We start from the raw sequence: 15,431 nt of genomic DNA, 5'->3' as shown, positions 1-15,431 counted from the left end.
TAATGTGATATACTCATCATTGCGCAGGGACTTGCACTATTCTTCCTAGACTTTAACAACTCCTCTCCTCAAAATGGCTAGAACTTGGAACACTAACTGAACTTCAACAACAACAAAATGGATTTTGTTTTGAAGGGTTTAGAGAAATCTACTCTATTCCTAAGAACAATCATGACAATGGATAATGCTTAGATGAGTGAATTCCTTTAACCAAACTTTTCTTTGCCAAATGAAACAACTACACAAAGATGATGAAAACTCCAAAGGGAACAATAAAAGTTTTCATATTTTTAATCATTCATTCAAATACCTAATGTTGGCGCGATCCAAAGGAACATCCACAATTGAACTTAGTATTTAAGCAAGGTAAGACTCACCTTACATTGCAACTTGCAATCAATAAGCAACAAAAGGTATGGACATTGGATTCATCATTCATCTTCACATTTCTTCATTTTAACCAGTAAACTTTTACTAAACTATGAGAAGTTGAAACCATGCAAAATGTAGAAACTCATAGACAAGTTCATAATGCCTTCAAAGAAAAATGTATATTAACTTCACCATAATCTTGGCAACAATTTCTTGTCTCTTACTTTACTTCTACTGCTATCTAATCTTCTAATCCCTTCTAATGATCTAATCCTTTACAAATGAGACAGCCAACCTTTATATAGACCTCTCAACTATAATGAAGCCCCTAGATTGATTCGAATAAATGACCAAGATATTCTATGAAAACCCCAATTAGGATTGTGTTGTGAGGTTTTCCCACCATCATCCCATTGGAAATAGGGACCCCCATCTTTTTGCTTTTCGTTCATAGGTTTAGGTGGGGAAAAAGATAGGTAACACTTTGAAATTTTGCAAGTCTCTCAAGCCAAAGTGTTAAAAATTAAACATTTGCAAAAATTGGCTAAAGAAGTTAGAGTCAAATGTACAGTCAAGCTAGTCATTGGCATTAAAAAAGGGGAGCAAGGCTTTGCTTAAAATCACTTGGTTAGATAGGAAGGTTGTTCCACCTTGCAAAATAAGAAGATGGAAACCACCACCCTAAGTGGCAACCTACTAGATAAAAAGTGGAAATCCACTTCCTTAAGTGGCAACTTGAAAATACGAAACCAGTGCATAGTTTGGCCCTGTAATATTGCATAAGTTAAATTGCCATAAGAGAAAACAAATGTCAAATGTCACTTCTTTAGGTTTGCCAGATAAGAAGGTGAATCCACTTCCTTAAGTAGCAGACAAATAAATAGATGGAACCCAATTCCTTAAGTGACAACTTGATAGATAAATAGGTGGAATCCACTTCCTTAAGTGACAACTTGACAGATAAACAACTAAAATCACTTCTTTAAGTGGCAAGCAGATAAATTGGTGGAAGTAGCAACTTGACAGATAAAAAGGTGGAATCCACCTAAGCTGAAACTTGATAGATAAAAAGGTGGAATTCACTTCCTTAGGTGGAAACTTGACAAATAAAAGGGTGGAATCCACTTCCTTAAGTGGCAATTTGATAGATAAAATGGCAGAATCCAATTCCTTAAATGGCAATGGAGTGAATTACATTTATTGGGTAATGGAATAAAGAAGATCAGTCTAAGGGAGAGATTTGTATTCAATAAGGTGAGAAACAATGTAAGAGAAAGGTATGAAAAATTTGCAACCAACCATACGGCCCCTTCCTATGGCTCGAGTAGCCTCAACAAGCAATGTGTTGCAAGATATGTCCTCAACATTCAACTTGCAGCCCCCTATAGCTAAATGCATGGACTAATCATAAATATCTAGGTCCCAAACTCCAAATGTATGGACTCTAAAATCTAGGGAAGAACCTACGCTCAATGCAAATCAGCTTGAATATGAAACATGTGAGCCTGGTCTGATTAATATCGGGCCTTAATTCAATTAGGATAGGGCTAAATCTGTCCTCCAACAGAAAATATGTGAACCCAAAGACATAGGCCTCTCCCCAAATTAGAATTGTAAATGAAATGTGTAGACCTAGTCAGATTAAATCAGGCCTAAATTCAATGCAAATCTAGCCCTATAGCCCAAACGTATAGGCTCAAAACTCCAAATAAGGTCCTAAACTAGTAACATGTGGCCTTGAAACCATAAGGCAGCCCCAAATCAATCAGTGCAACCCCAAATCTGGGCCTTATAAAGCTGACATATGAAACATATGAGCTCAAGTTCTAAGCATCTGACCCTAAAATGAGGCATGGGTTTGAATTCAAACAAAATTGGTTTTAGGCCTCAAATCTCAAATGGGAAACGTGTGGCCTATATTCAATCAATGTTTCCCATAAAGGTAATGTATGAGCCTTGGTAGCAAATAGATGAGCTCAAAATCAATGGCCATGGCCTCGACACTCCAATTTAATACAAGGCCTCATCGAATTCAATAATGAACCTTTATTAGGCCTTGATGTGCCTCGAATTCAACCAAGGGGGACCCAAGATTTATGAAGGATCGTATTTATATGACATAAAGAGTAATTCAATCCAATTAGAGGGCCTAACTTTTTAATTTGAAATGGCGAGAGGATTAAATTTAATAAAAGGCCATACAATGAATGAAAATGGAATCTATCATCAATATTGCCATCTAACATTTGATGGTATAAATTCAATCTTTTGTAGTCTTGAAAGATGAAATCAATTTAAGTGATCAACTATATAAACAATGTCATTTCACCATTTAAAAGAAAATCATTTCAAATCTGATTGCAGGCATACCAGGAGAAACTCGAACCAACAAAAAGCAATTTGAGGAAGATTTTTAATCAATTTTGATGCAAGGTTGTAAATAGGTGCTGATAAAAAAATAATTTTCTTCAAGTTTTCATGTCGAAGGAGGACTGATAATAGCATTTAACTGTAAATAAATTTCTGATTTCAGTCATCTCCAGCGAATTCAAGGCCTGAAATCTATAGAGATCGGCACAAAACTTGAATTTTTTCCCTTCCACAATGTTGCTGCTGTTAGAGGCAAATATCAAAATTGTTTATCAAAACTATATAGTTATGTGCCACTATATAGTTATGTTCCAGGCATTATTTCACAGATCCGAGTCACTTTTTCTCATAAACAACGAAGTGAAAGTGAGTAAGCAAAAGCAGTGCGATGTGTAGGTCTAAGAATTGATTGAAATTGCAAGTATTTCAAGCTATTACAGACCTAAATTTTCTATTTAAAAATTCTAATTTAAAGTTTTATAAGTCTGATTTCAACATGCCAACACCTAGCAACTTCAATATTTAATTTACTATCTTGCAAATTTGATATTAAAAGAAAGTTAAAACATGATTAAGATCTTGTATGGCAGGTCAGGCATCATGGATAAAGATGGTGAAAACATCGAGTCTAGGACCAAAGCTAAGGAAGGAAAAGATCCAACAATGAAGACTAAAGGAACCAAAAACAATAAAATTGCTAAAGCACGAAGGTCAACACAGATGAAGGATGATATGCAGGAAAAGGCACCAAAGACAAGTTTCACTCCCACGTGGGAACAGATGCTCTAAGAAATTCTTTTAACATCCCTGAGCATAAGTTTTATGCTCGCAAGACAAATATGGAAGCCATGAGGAATATGAGAGAAAATCCGGTCACTATATCGGGCTTGTCAACAAGGAGTGGCTAGATGGACCTAAGAGAAACCATTCTCAGTTACCCAAGCTAATGAAGAAAAATCTAAGAGAAGATGTTGGGTACCTCATTGTAAGATTCCTTACCAGTTCTGCCCCAAAATTTCAGTTTTGAAACTTTGACCTTTTGTCAAACAGTTTGTAAACAACAAAGTTGGTTTTGAGTTTTTGAGCTCTTATGTACGATTGCAATTGAGTTTTAATGTTGCTAAATATCATAATAAGCACTTAATCATGAAAATTGGGATGCAGAGGCAAGAAGCAACCAAAACACAAGGCCAAATCACTGGTATTGCTTCTAATCAAACTTAAGCACAGAAAAGAACAGCTCCGATATGACTATAAGAAATTTGTGATGTCTCAACTATTAACACATGATAATTTTGGGCATATCACATACTCAAATCTAAGATACACTCAACATTGAATGTTACAGATTCTAGTAAATGACATCTTTAGCCTATTTGTAATTGTAGATATAAAGCATTTGCTTCCAACAATGGTGATCTTCAAGAATGAAGGAGATAGAATGCCACCAATGCTTTGCATCTAATGTGGAATAAAAAACCCCAGAGATAAGCACCACCAACTGGAAGAACTCACAGTAGACCAGAATGGAAATAGGAAAGATAACACAACCATACAGAATTCTATGCATGCCATCACAATATACTGAATTGTTGCCTATGGAGAGCTTTAGTAATTAACATACCTCGCTTCCTAACCATCCATGAAGTATGTAGAAAACAATACATTGAACCAAGTGCTAAAAATATTACTCTTCATGACAAAAAATTAATATTCAACTAAATTTACACAGCCATTGATCAGAAAATCCTGCCATCTATGTTGTATACACAGGATATTATATTCGGGCCACTTGGTAGTGAATCATTTGCAATGGCAATTCTTGATAGTCAAACAAGTCTCAAAATTCCATGATTTATTTTATTTAAGGGGAAGGGTTATAATATTAATGTCCTTCCGAGCATATAATGACATTCGGCTTCAAAAATACACAATGTTTGGCCCTATTGTGATTGAAGGAAACAATGATGCCACTAATTCTAATAGCATTGGCTTCTTATCACCTTTGTTGAATACATAATGCATGCCATATGTATATTATCACCTTCGTTGAATACATAATGCATGCCATATGTATATTATCACCTTTTTTGAATACATAATGCATGCCATATATATATATATATATATATATATATATACATATATATATATCGGTTCACATCAATATTGCCATCTGCAGATCATAACCTTGCTGTCCAGTATCAATTCCCATGCAGGTGAAAGCCTATGGCAGACCACAAATTATGTCCTACATGTGAAATCTTAATGTTTTCTAGCACCAATAGAAAGCCAATACACCAACTTTTAATACTCTTTAGGAATATTAGACCTTACGCATATTATAAGAGAGGTGTCGGCCTGATTTTTCACCCAACCAAAAAAAATTGAAATACCTTGTGACAATCAGGAAAAAAGTATTTTTGATGTTTAGGGTTTTTGAAAATTTGTCATTCCTCATAAGAAATCCCTAATTATTCTTTCCATAATGTCCTTTGTGCCCTAGGTTCCTAAAAATGGGTTTTCATTATTCACATTTTCAAAATGCACACAAGGCTTTATAAAGCCCTAAGTATTTTTGAAAAAACCTTTGTATCATATGTTTTTCGAGGTCTTTTAAATGTGTCGCATGAAAATCCTTAACCTAGTGCGTATTTTATTTTTACCCTAGGTCTACCTTGGGTCAATTCACGCAATGTCCTTTTGAAAATCTTAACCCTTGGAGAGTTATTTGTATTGATCGTTGATCATGTTATGATCAACGATCAGTGTATCCCCGCATTCTGAAGTTGTGAAAAGTTTAAACAAAGCGGGATAGGAGGTAATGACACATGTATCAGTGTACCCAAAGTAAAAGAGACCATGTAGTTAAGTTTTAAGGATATCACACCATCGCATGGTTAAATGGTAACTCAGATCCTTAGGCTACAAAGCAACGATGATGAAGGAGATAGTCAAGTTAAAAGTTATCGCAGCATCGCACGAGTGAGTTGGAAGCTGAGATTGTAAGTTTCGAAGCCATGAAAAGTATCTAATGATCAAAAGAATGCTCATCACAATGTCCCAAGGATTTGAAATGGAATGAAAATTTAAGTTACGATAGAATGATTAAGTAATTAGGCAGTTAATTTTTAGACCAGTGCAATATCGCAAAAGTTTGTGATTGACTCAAGTTTATAGTGGTGAAGTTGCGAAAGCTTGAGATCGCACTATCGCAAGGTCAAAGCTGTGGTTTACATTTGAAGTTGTAAAGCTATGAATGAAGAAAAATGTTAAGTCCTAGACTGCAATGAAGCCGCAAAGAGTTAGGGATAAGTCTTTTCGCATGGTCACAGCCAGTGATGAAGAAAAGGGATAAATTGCGATGAAGGCGCAATAATGGCAAATATGAAGAGTCACAGCATCACAAGGGTGACCTCACGATTAAGGCTAATTGCTCCAATAATGCGAAGAGGGTTAGTTAACCATTGGTCACATGGTTGCAACATCTAATGCAAGGTTAAGAAAATCAGCTTCGAGAGTGCAAAAGCTTATTTCACGCAGTCACTCCAGTTGAACCCATAGTTAAAGAAATGAGCTCCGACGACGCAAAAAAGGGTCAGGCACATGGTTGCTCGAGTTAAAGTGTAGTCAAGGGAAAAGGCCTTGATGGTGTGATAAGCTAACATGTGCCGACAACCTAATGATGTAGCAAGAAAGGTAGCGGATCCAACCAATCAATGGGTGCCCGTGGCATGCATTGAGAGGCTAGTCGTAAGTTCGGAAGGACTTGGAGTGCAGACTTATGATGTTACGCATGTTCATGAGATTGTAAGATAAAGATGGAGGAGCTCTAATGCTATGAGATGTCATATAGTCAAGATGTAAAAAGGATGAAGTTGAGATGCTACGCTACATCGTAAGCTCATGTCTTCATAAGATTGCAAGGATATAAAGTGCCAAGGATGTAAAGGGTTACAATTTTACAAAGAGCATACCAGCATGAGATCGTAAGGGAAAGTAGCTTATTGAAGCTACGATGCAATGCTAGGTTACGATTGTAAAGGTAAAAGCTAGAGCCTCCAAAGCTGCGATAAAGAAAGGTAACAGTCGGCGTGTTATCGAGAGGTGGAGGCAACAATTAAAGGGGTAGCTTCCAAAGTTACAACAAAGAGTCAGTTAACTGTGCTCATAAGATCGTAGAAGACTCGAAAGGCATACTGGATCATGCAATAAAGAAAGTGATCGTAGGATCGTAAAGACCATTTTTCAGGCTTACAAGAATATGAGGGGTTTCAATGTTAAATCGCATCAACAAAACAAGGCACAAGTAAGCAAAAAACAAAGGGATGAGTTGATGCTCAAGCTGCATAGTTTTGATGGTGATCAAATTTTCAGGTGGAGTATGACAGTAAGGAAAATCAGATAAAATAAGATTCATTGAACGGCCATCAAGAAAGAATTAAATGGTTTGAAAGTAGTTACAAATATCAAGGCTTTGTCAGCAAGAAGTAGTTAGAGATTTACATGATTAAGGGCAGTAGAAGACAAACAAAATTAAGATGAAGGCTCCTGCAATAATTACCTGCTGCCAGCTTTGCAACTACTTCCCCAAATTTTGTTCAAATGTAGAGAATGTTTGTAATGTAACAGTATAGAAATATCTCTGTATTTGTAGATTTCTGATAGGTGACCTCCCATCTAAAACTTGTTGCAATCCTTCTCTTTATAAGGATTTCCAGGATGTGGAGGAAGGGGTTCCAGTTCTTGGATATTTTTCATTGTTGTAGCCTATGATACCACAAGGATAGTTCCAATTGGGTTGAAATTTCTTTCATGACTGTGATACCACATGTTGGTTCCAGTCTTTACTACTATGATATCACAAGGATGATTCCAATTTTATAACTGAGATACCACCAAATTCAGCATTTTTCTCTGTTATGAATAACATTGTAATTTCTTTTGAGCAATTCAATAATGCAGTCATCTGTTGTGTATTTTCTAGTGTAACCTGAGTGCGCACACCCGAGTCAAACCTTGACACACCCAGTGCAAGTGCGTCATGCACCCGAGTACCCCCACTAGGAGATTTTTCACTGCCACACCGGTCGAGCACCTACGTGGGGTGTGGTGCTCAGGTGGGTGGTGGGCGCATGGGTGCTCCCAGGGTGCTTGGGTGGGTGGCGGGTGCACAGGTGCTCCCAGGTGCTCGTGGGGTGCTCCTAGGTAGATGGCCGAAAAAGTAAAAAAAAAGTGTTTTTGCATTTTTTTTTGTTTTCTAGGCATGCTAACCTTAATTGGGTGTGGGTCCCATGTGATCTATTTGAAGGTTTAATAAGACCAATAGACCTCATTTTCATTTCATTGTTTTGGAGCAACAAGGAGCTAAGTGAGCAAAATAGTTTGGAGGAGTTTGTGAGAGCTTAGTGGGTGATTTTGCAAGGGATTGCAAGATCCAGAGGAGCAAGAGGAGTAAGAAGATTTGATATGGCAAGTGTCTCCTCAAGTTAAGGTAGGTTTTTTTTTATTTTACAACTTTTTTTTGTTTTAGAAATCAATTTATAATTTTTATATTTAGTATTTAGCTTTACTTTCAAGTTTAAACTTAAATTTTTGAATGTTTCATTCTTGAATCTTGTTGATAGTTGATAGTTCTATGATTTTTATTAACTATATTAATTTTTAATTTTTTTCATTGTTCTTAAAATAAAAATATGGCAATATGGCATATGCTGAAACATATAAAGTTTTAAGTTTTAAGTAGGCTAAAACTAGTTTGTATAACTTATTTTTACTTGGGCTGAAATGTATCGTGATCATTTTTATAATTTTATTTTCATTTTGTAAAATGCAATTTTATACACGGCATCTAGATCTGGCCAAATTGCATAAGACATAGAAATTAATGAGGTAAGTGCATATGATTATGAGCCTAAGCCCGAGCCCAAAGAAAGTGATCATGGGGCTGATGTAGGTGGCCAATCTGAGCCTAAGGAAGAGCCTCCTTATGTTGCACCAGGGGTGCCTTCTATTGATTGCCCTTCAAATATTTTGACAAAGTATGCTAGAGGTCCTTATGATCCAAAGTCCCCTCTAAAACAATTTGTTACAAAAATTACACACCCTACACCTTCAAGTGGTGATACACGTAAATGTAAGTGCAATATATGTAGCATCAAGGGCCCATACTTTTTGAAGGCAGTTGATTGTTCAAAGCATCGTAAAAATGTTGATTTCCGGTTTCATGTGCTTAGGGAAGCCATTGAGGAGGTTGGGCCACAAAATGTGGTCCAAGTTGTGACAAATGCAGCACGTGTGCAAAGTTGCAAGGAGGCTTGTTGAGGCAGCCTATAGGCATATTTGGTGGACTCCATGTTGTGTGCATGCCATGAATAATGCACTCAAAAACATGGGGAAAATAGAGTGGATTAAAAAGGTGGTTAATGATGGAAGAGAGGTGTCGATGTTTATTTGCAATCACCACACATCACATGCACTTTTCAGGAGCTTTGCAATTCCTGAAACCTGTTAAGACCAGGTACGCCTCATATTATATTCTCTTGGAGAGAATTATTGAGTTACAAGAGCCATTGCAACTCATGGTTATAACACAAAAAATGGAATCGATGGCTTGACTCCAAAACAAAGCAGGGGAAGAGGGTAAAGGAGACAGTGAAGAGGATCAGTTTTGGAGTGACGCAAAATACATAATCTCCATCATTACTCCAATGTTTCAGGTGATCATATATGGAGATGCAGATTCACCTAGCCTTGGAGAGGTTTATGAGTGCATTGATTCCATGCTTGGGCAGATGAGGGCTATTGTGCGTGAGAGAGACCCCACTCTAGCATTCTATACAGAGCACATTGAGCCTATCATTAACCACAAGGGGGAGAAGTTGAACACTCATTTGCACATGGTTGCCTATGCATTGAACCCGAAGTGGTACATATCTAGGCCTGGTAGAGTAACACCACTTTGGGATGATGAGGTGAAGAATGGGTTCTTTCATGCATTACCAAAATGTATGATATTGAGACCACTAGTGAGATTCGCACCGAGTGGTTCGAATTTGCTAGTCTTTCAGGTAATCCTTAAATCTTGATTCAGTGCTCTAAACTCTTTATAATTATAAGTTCTTTTAATAATTAATTGTTACTTTACTTATAACTTTATTTAAGTTATTTTAATATTATGTTGTAAACTTTAAAACTTGTAACTTGTAGTATATTCGGATATTGTAAAGGTGGATTTCAAAACCATGGCACAAAAGAATCCCATTTTGTGGTGGAAATGTCATAGGTCACAGAAGTCAAAGATCACCTCACTAGCCCTTCAATGGCTTTCTCAGGTTTGTAATACTAATTACTAATTCCGACCCTTTACAATCTTAACTTTAAGAGTTTTACTTTACTGATTTTAATTTATGATTCATTGATTCAATAATTATTAATCATTGATTTACCATTTATCATTTGTTACAAATTGTATGAACATTTGTTTGTAACTTGTAAGTTGTAACTTTCAACTTTGTTATCTCAGGTGTCTAGCTCCTCATCTACAAAGAGGAATCGGTCCACCTATAGCTTGATTCACTTTGTTAAGAGGAACAGACTTACCTCTAAGAGAGCGAAGAAGTTGGTTGTTGTACATGGTTACTTGCGGCTCAAAGATCACAAGACACGCAAGTACAAGGAGAGCCCTGCAAGATCATGGGATGTGGAGCCAGAGGATCCAGATCAGATCGATGAGGATGACAATGTAGCAAAAGCCAATACAGTGCTAGTTGGTTTTCCTTTAGAGGCTAGTAGTTCCAGTGATGAGGACTTCGATATAGGGGATGATTAGAGAGCACTTGAGATGATTCCATTCTCATTATTGACATTGTCATTTTGTTGATTGTACTCACATTGATATGGCTATGATACATTATTACTATTTCACTGTTTCATGCTATTTGGCTCATTGTCATCATGAGCATCTTTATGATATATGATATTCATAGAATCATATTTGAACAATGAAATTTTAATCTTGCATCTTCAACTAAGATAATTTGTTAGATGGTCATTAGTAATAGTTATGAAGTTTCAAGTTTCAAGTTTCAAGTTTGAACTTTTGGTTGTTTACCGCATAAGTTAATTGAGAAACGCACATAGACAAAGAATACGAACATGAACAGCAACCAGCAGAACTCTTATTATTATTCGCCTATGCGCACAATACATTATGCTTTGATGGCAAGATCTTATCAGAATGCTTTTCAAAGGGGTTATAAATACTTTTCGAAGAACTTTCCCGAAGGAGTCTGTCGGCCCCATACAACATGTCGGTACAACTATTTTCCCGTCGGCTATATAACAAGACTTTTTTTGAAGGTACCCGTCAGCCGATACACAATTTCTACCGACGACATCATCCTCCCCAAAAAGAAAAGTCATCTCCTGATGACTAGCAAAATTAGGAGACAACACAACCAAGAAAAAGAAATACTAGAGAGAAGGAGGTGTCCCAGAAGAGTGTTGTTGACGATGTAACTCATACACCTGGTCAGTTCGGATGCGCAGATCTATCTGAATCTGTGAATTAACCTCTATGGCCTCCTTCAGTAGAAGTGCAACATCCATAGCCTGCCTCTTGGCCAACTGCAACTCATGTTCTGTTGCATCTTTATCCCGGATATCCGCATCCCTCTCTTGTACAATGACTGCCATATCCTTTAGTATTGTTGCCCTCTCTGCTGCCCAAGCTTCTTGCTTGTCGGCCAAATTAGTGGCTAATGTTTCTCTTGCCTCTTTTTCAACCGCGAGAGATCTCTGGGCTACCACACTGTCTGCTACCCTATCCACCTCCGCGCGCTGCCACGCATAGTAAACCTCTTTGTATAGTCCCACAATCTCATGTGCCAACTTCATCATCGGAGTGTCACTCGGTCCCAATTCTGGCTTAGTGGCCCAATCTACCACATTTCTGTTGTCTCAACTGCCGGCCAACCTCTATCCATAAAACAAGTTTGAAATCGCTTAGGACAAATCCCACAAATATACGCTCAGATCAAATGCCACTCCCTTTGCTGAGTGAGAGCCTGAATTGCCACATCATGCCCCTTCTTTAATGCAAACTTCATAGTTCTGAGGTAGTCCCTGCACCTGTCCTCATTCGACCCGTAATCCTCCTTGGCAAAATTGTCCAATGACCATTCTGCATCACTATTGTCCTCATCAGCGGGAGTCATGCCCACATCCGATGCCGCCTCCTCTGCTGTCAGCGCAATCATGACATGTGGCATTCCCTCCTGAGACTGAGGCTCTAGTACAGGTGATACTCAAGAATAGCTAGGGGACTAAATGGACGGGCCACGCTGATCAGGAATGAGTCGAAACTGCTGCCTCAAAAAAACACTGGCTCTATCCTTGACCTCTGGTTGTTCAGACTACGTCGGGTCCGTACACTCCTGCACTCCTCCGTCTGGTACGTTCTCTACTGGAAGTACCTGAGCTTTCGCTGACTATGCTACGGTAACAGCTGCTGCTGGCTGACTTATGGCAGGCACCACGGGTGTTGCTAAGAAATCTGCTTCTGACACATCACTGTCACCTTCATCCCGTGCCTGTAGCCTCTGCTAACACAACACTGCCTCCTTGATGAAGCTGACCTTGATAGCCACCTGTGATGCTTTCTTTGCTTCCAACACTGGGTCCACTAAGCTAAGTGTCACTACACTGCCTCCAACTAGATGATTAGCTCCTCCCGAGCTCTCTATGCATCCACCAAGACAACCTCCCGACCAACACTTACTCCCAATGCCTCGGTACACAAACAGTCCATGCCTGCAGCAACTTCAACTCTTTCAAATGGTTAGACTCCCATGACTGATATCCGCAATGATTGGGGGTTTAGGGGGCAACGCCCCTGGTGGGGTCGAGGGGTCACGCCCCTCGTCGCCAATACCAAATTATCATGTCCCAACCCACATAGAAATGCACAGAACACACCATTTCTATCATTTTTTGCCGACTCTACACTCTTTCTGGCAACCATTGATGCGTCCCCTTCCCTTTGGCACCATCTGTAACTCATTCTGAACAACTTGAATCTGTCATCATTTTTTTTTTTCTTGCTTCCTCTACAATCCACCAAAAATCCCTCTACACACAAAAATTCTTCTCCTTCCCTACATAGATTCCATCTTGGCTCCTGCAATTTTACCGTGCTGCCGCTAAACTCAAAAGTGCCCAAACTAAATATGCCATATTTTTTCCACTCCTCACAAAATCCTGAGCTTCTCCTTCCAGTAGAACAAGCACTCTTCTTTATGTCTTTGTTTCCTCCTGGAGAAATTTGGCTGGAGGAGGGAATGGAGTCTAGCGGAAATATTTTTTACCTGCAGCCTTTTTGGCAGAGGAACTTAGAAGTTTTATGCCCACAGATAGGCTGCCCACAGGGCTTTTATTAACCTGCTGACAGACTATCTGTGGGGCCATTCCCTTTCATGCCCGCGGATAGGCTGTTTCCCGTGGGGCCTTTGTCTTCGCCTGCGGGATTTTTTCACCCGTGGACAAACTCTGCCCGCAGGGTTCTTTTTTTTTTTTTCTTTTTCTTTTTTTTTTCTTTTTTTTTTAACAAAAATAAAATAAAATTAAAAGACAACACCTCAATTTTGCCTCTAGGCATCGCCATCCTACAATGACGACGACAAGAGAATCATCTGATCATTTTGTGATGGTGACGACATCTTCCTGGCATGATAGGATTCGTTGATTGTGTGAGGTACCTCTTGTCCATCCAATTTTCCCAACTTTACCACTCGATTGTCGCCGACCTCCCGGATTTGATATGGTCTGAGCCATCTGTCCTTAAACTTTTCCACTTTGATTTCATTCCGACCATCGTACGCCTTACGTCTGTTTTGTGCCACCTCCGTCACCCACTGTGCCTGCAATCGTCGCACAACTGGATTATTTCCTTGCTGTTTATGTCCTTCCACTAATTTTATGCTATGGTGTAACCTTTTCTTTCTACACAGTCCATTCACCATGTACCGGACAGTGGGATCTTTCTTTTATCTATGTTCAGACTGTATGTTCTTCCCCTCAGCTTCAACCATGGCAGCTTTTCCTTCTTCCGCTTCCTTTCATTCCTTCGAACATTCATTTTCTTGTGTTTTGTCACGTTCATCGACCGTTAACATATTGCAACTCAGAAACAATTTGTAGTCTTCTATCTGCTAGTGGAACAGGCCATTCACCGAGTCTAGGTCATCATCATTCGATCCTCCATCAAGTCTCAATAATCCTTCTTCATCTGGTTCCATTCTCCTCTTTCCTTCATCATCACTTTCGCAGTCACTTTCTAAATCTGACAATGCTACCTCCTCATCGACTATTTGCTTATGCAAGTATATTGTGAATCTTTTGCCTCCGCACTCCATTGATAGGGTATTTCATTTCCAATCATGTTTTACTTTTGCTTGCACCAACCAATCCCATCCTAGAATAGCATCATATCCTTTTCTTTTCAATGGAATGACCACAAAATCTAATAACAATGGTTTTGTACCAATGGCTACCGGTTGTGCCCTCAAGATTCCCAACGGTTTGATTCCGTGCTGGTCTGCTACGAGAAACTGAAATGCAGGTGGACACAATGTCAGCTTTCCCAACTTCTTCCAAGTATCCTCCGGCAACACATTCACACCGGACCCTCCATTGATAATTGTGTCTGTAAAAACATTTCTCAAAATCCCCATCTCAACGATCGCTGGGTGCCGTCCAAATGTGAGTGCCAGCAGCATTGAGTCTGTTGTCATCACTTCCCTACTATCCCTTCCTGTGTCCTTCGGTGCTTTCAAAAAAGGTGTATGATTTAGAATGGCCATCCGTAACTGGGGCATTGTGAGAAGGAGGTCACTTATCTTGACCGGTATCTCCGTTTGTAAGATCTATTGTACAATGTTTTTTTCTGCGAAGTTCCTTGCCAAGGTGTTGGTGATGTCCTTCAACTGAGATGTCCCTGCCGATGATGCCTTTGCACTGTCCGCCTGCGCTTCCCCCACTTTTCTCTTTTCCTCTGCTTGCCTCTCTGTAATTGCCAGAACCTCCTCTACATCTGTGCCAATAATGATCAAGTTTACTCCAACCTTTGGACACTTGGAATCTTTGTGATCACCGAGTCCGCACCATCTACATAATAATTTTGGTGTGTTTTCTGCTGTACAATCCCAAGCAAAATGCCCCCACAAATTACATGCTCGGCATTGAACGATCGGCCGTCTGTTTGCATCATACTGAGTTCGACTTTGGCTCCCATTATTATTGTTATTGTTTGCATTGTTGTTATTTTGCCCTCTGTTATTATTCCTGCACCCTCCGGATGTGGCACCTGCGCTATTCGTATTTCCACTACTGCTCGATAGGGAAGTCTCCTGTGTGAAAAACACCTACGAAGATCCTCTTGTCTTCATGTTAAAGGGGCACTCTTTTGTCGAATGGTCCATGATCTGACAAATGTCACAGAATTGATTCTTTGGACACGATCCTTTAGTATGACCGTCGGTCTTACACTCCGTGCACCAAAGCTCACTGCCTTTGGCTCTTTCTACATGTTTTTAAACTCCTTCATCATGCGAACCATATCCTTTTGTAGGGCATAACCTTCTTGCTTCTGTCTTCGTCGTCGCTACTATCATCTCCGTTTGACTCGTCAT

This window comes from Cupressus sempervirens, chromosome 3 (assembly GCF_028749045.1).
Source record: "Cupressus sempervirens isolate cs-2001-9-10 chromosome 3, ASM2874904v1, whole genome shotgun sequence".
In the NCBI taxonomy this organism is placed as follows: Eukaryota; Viridiplantae; Streptophyta; class Pinopsida; order Cupressales; family Cupressaceae; genus Cupressus; species Cupressus sempervirens.
Note: the sequence above shows the minus strand (reverse complement) of the source record.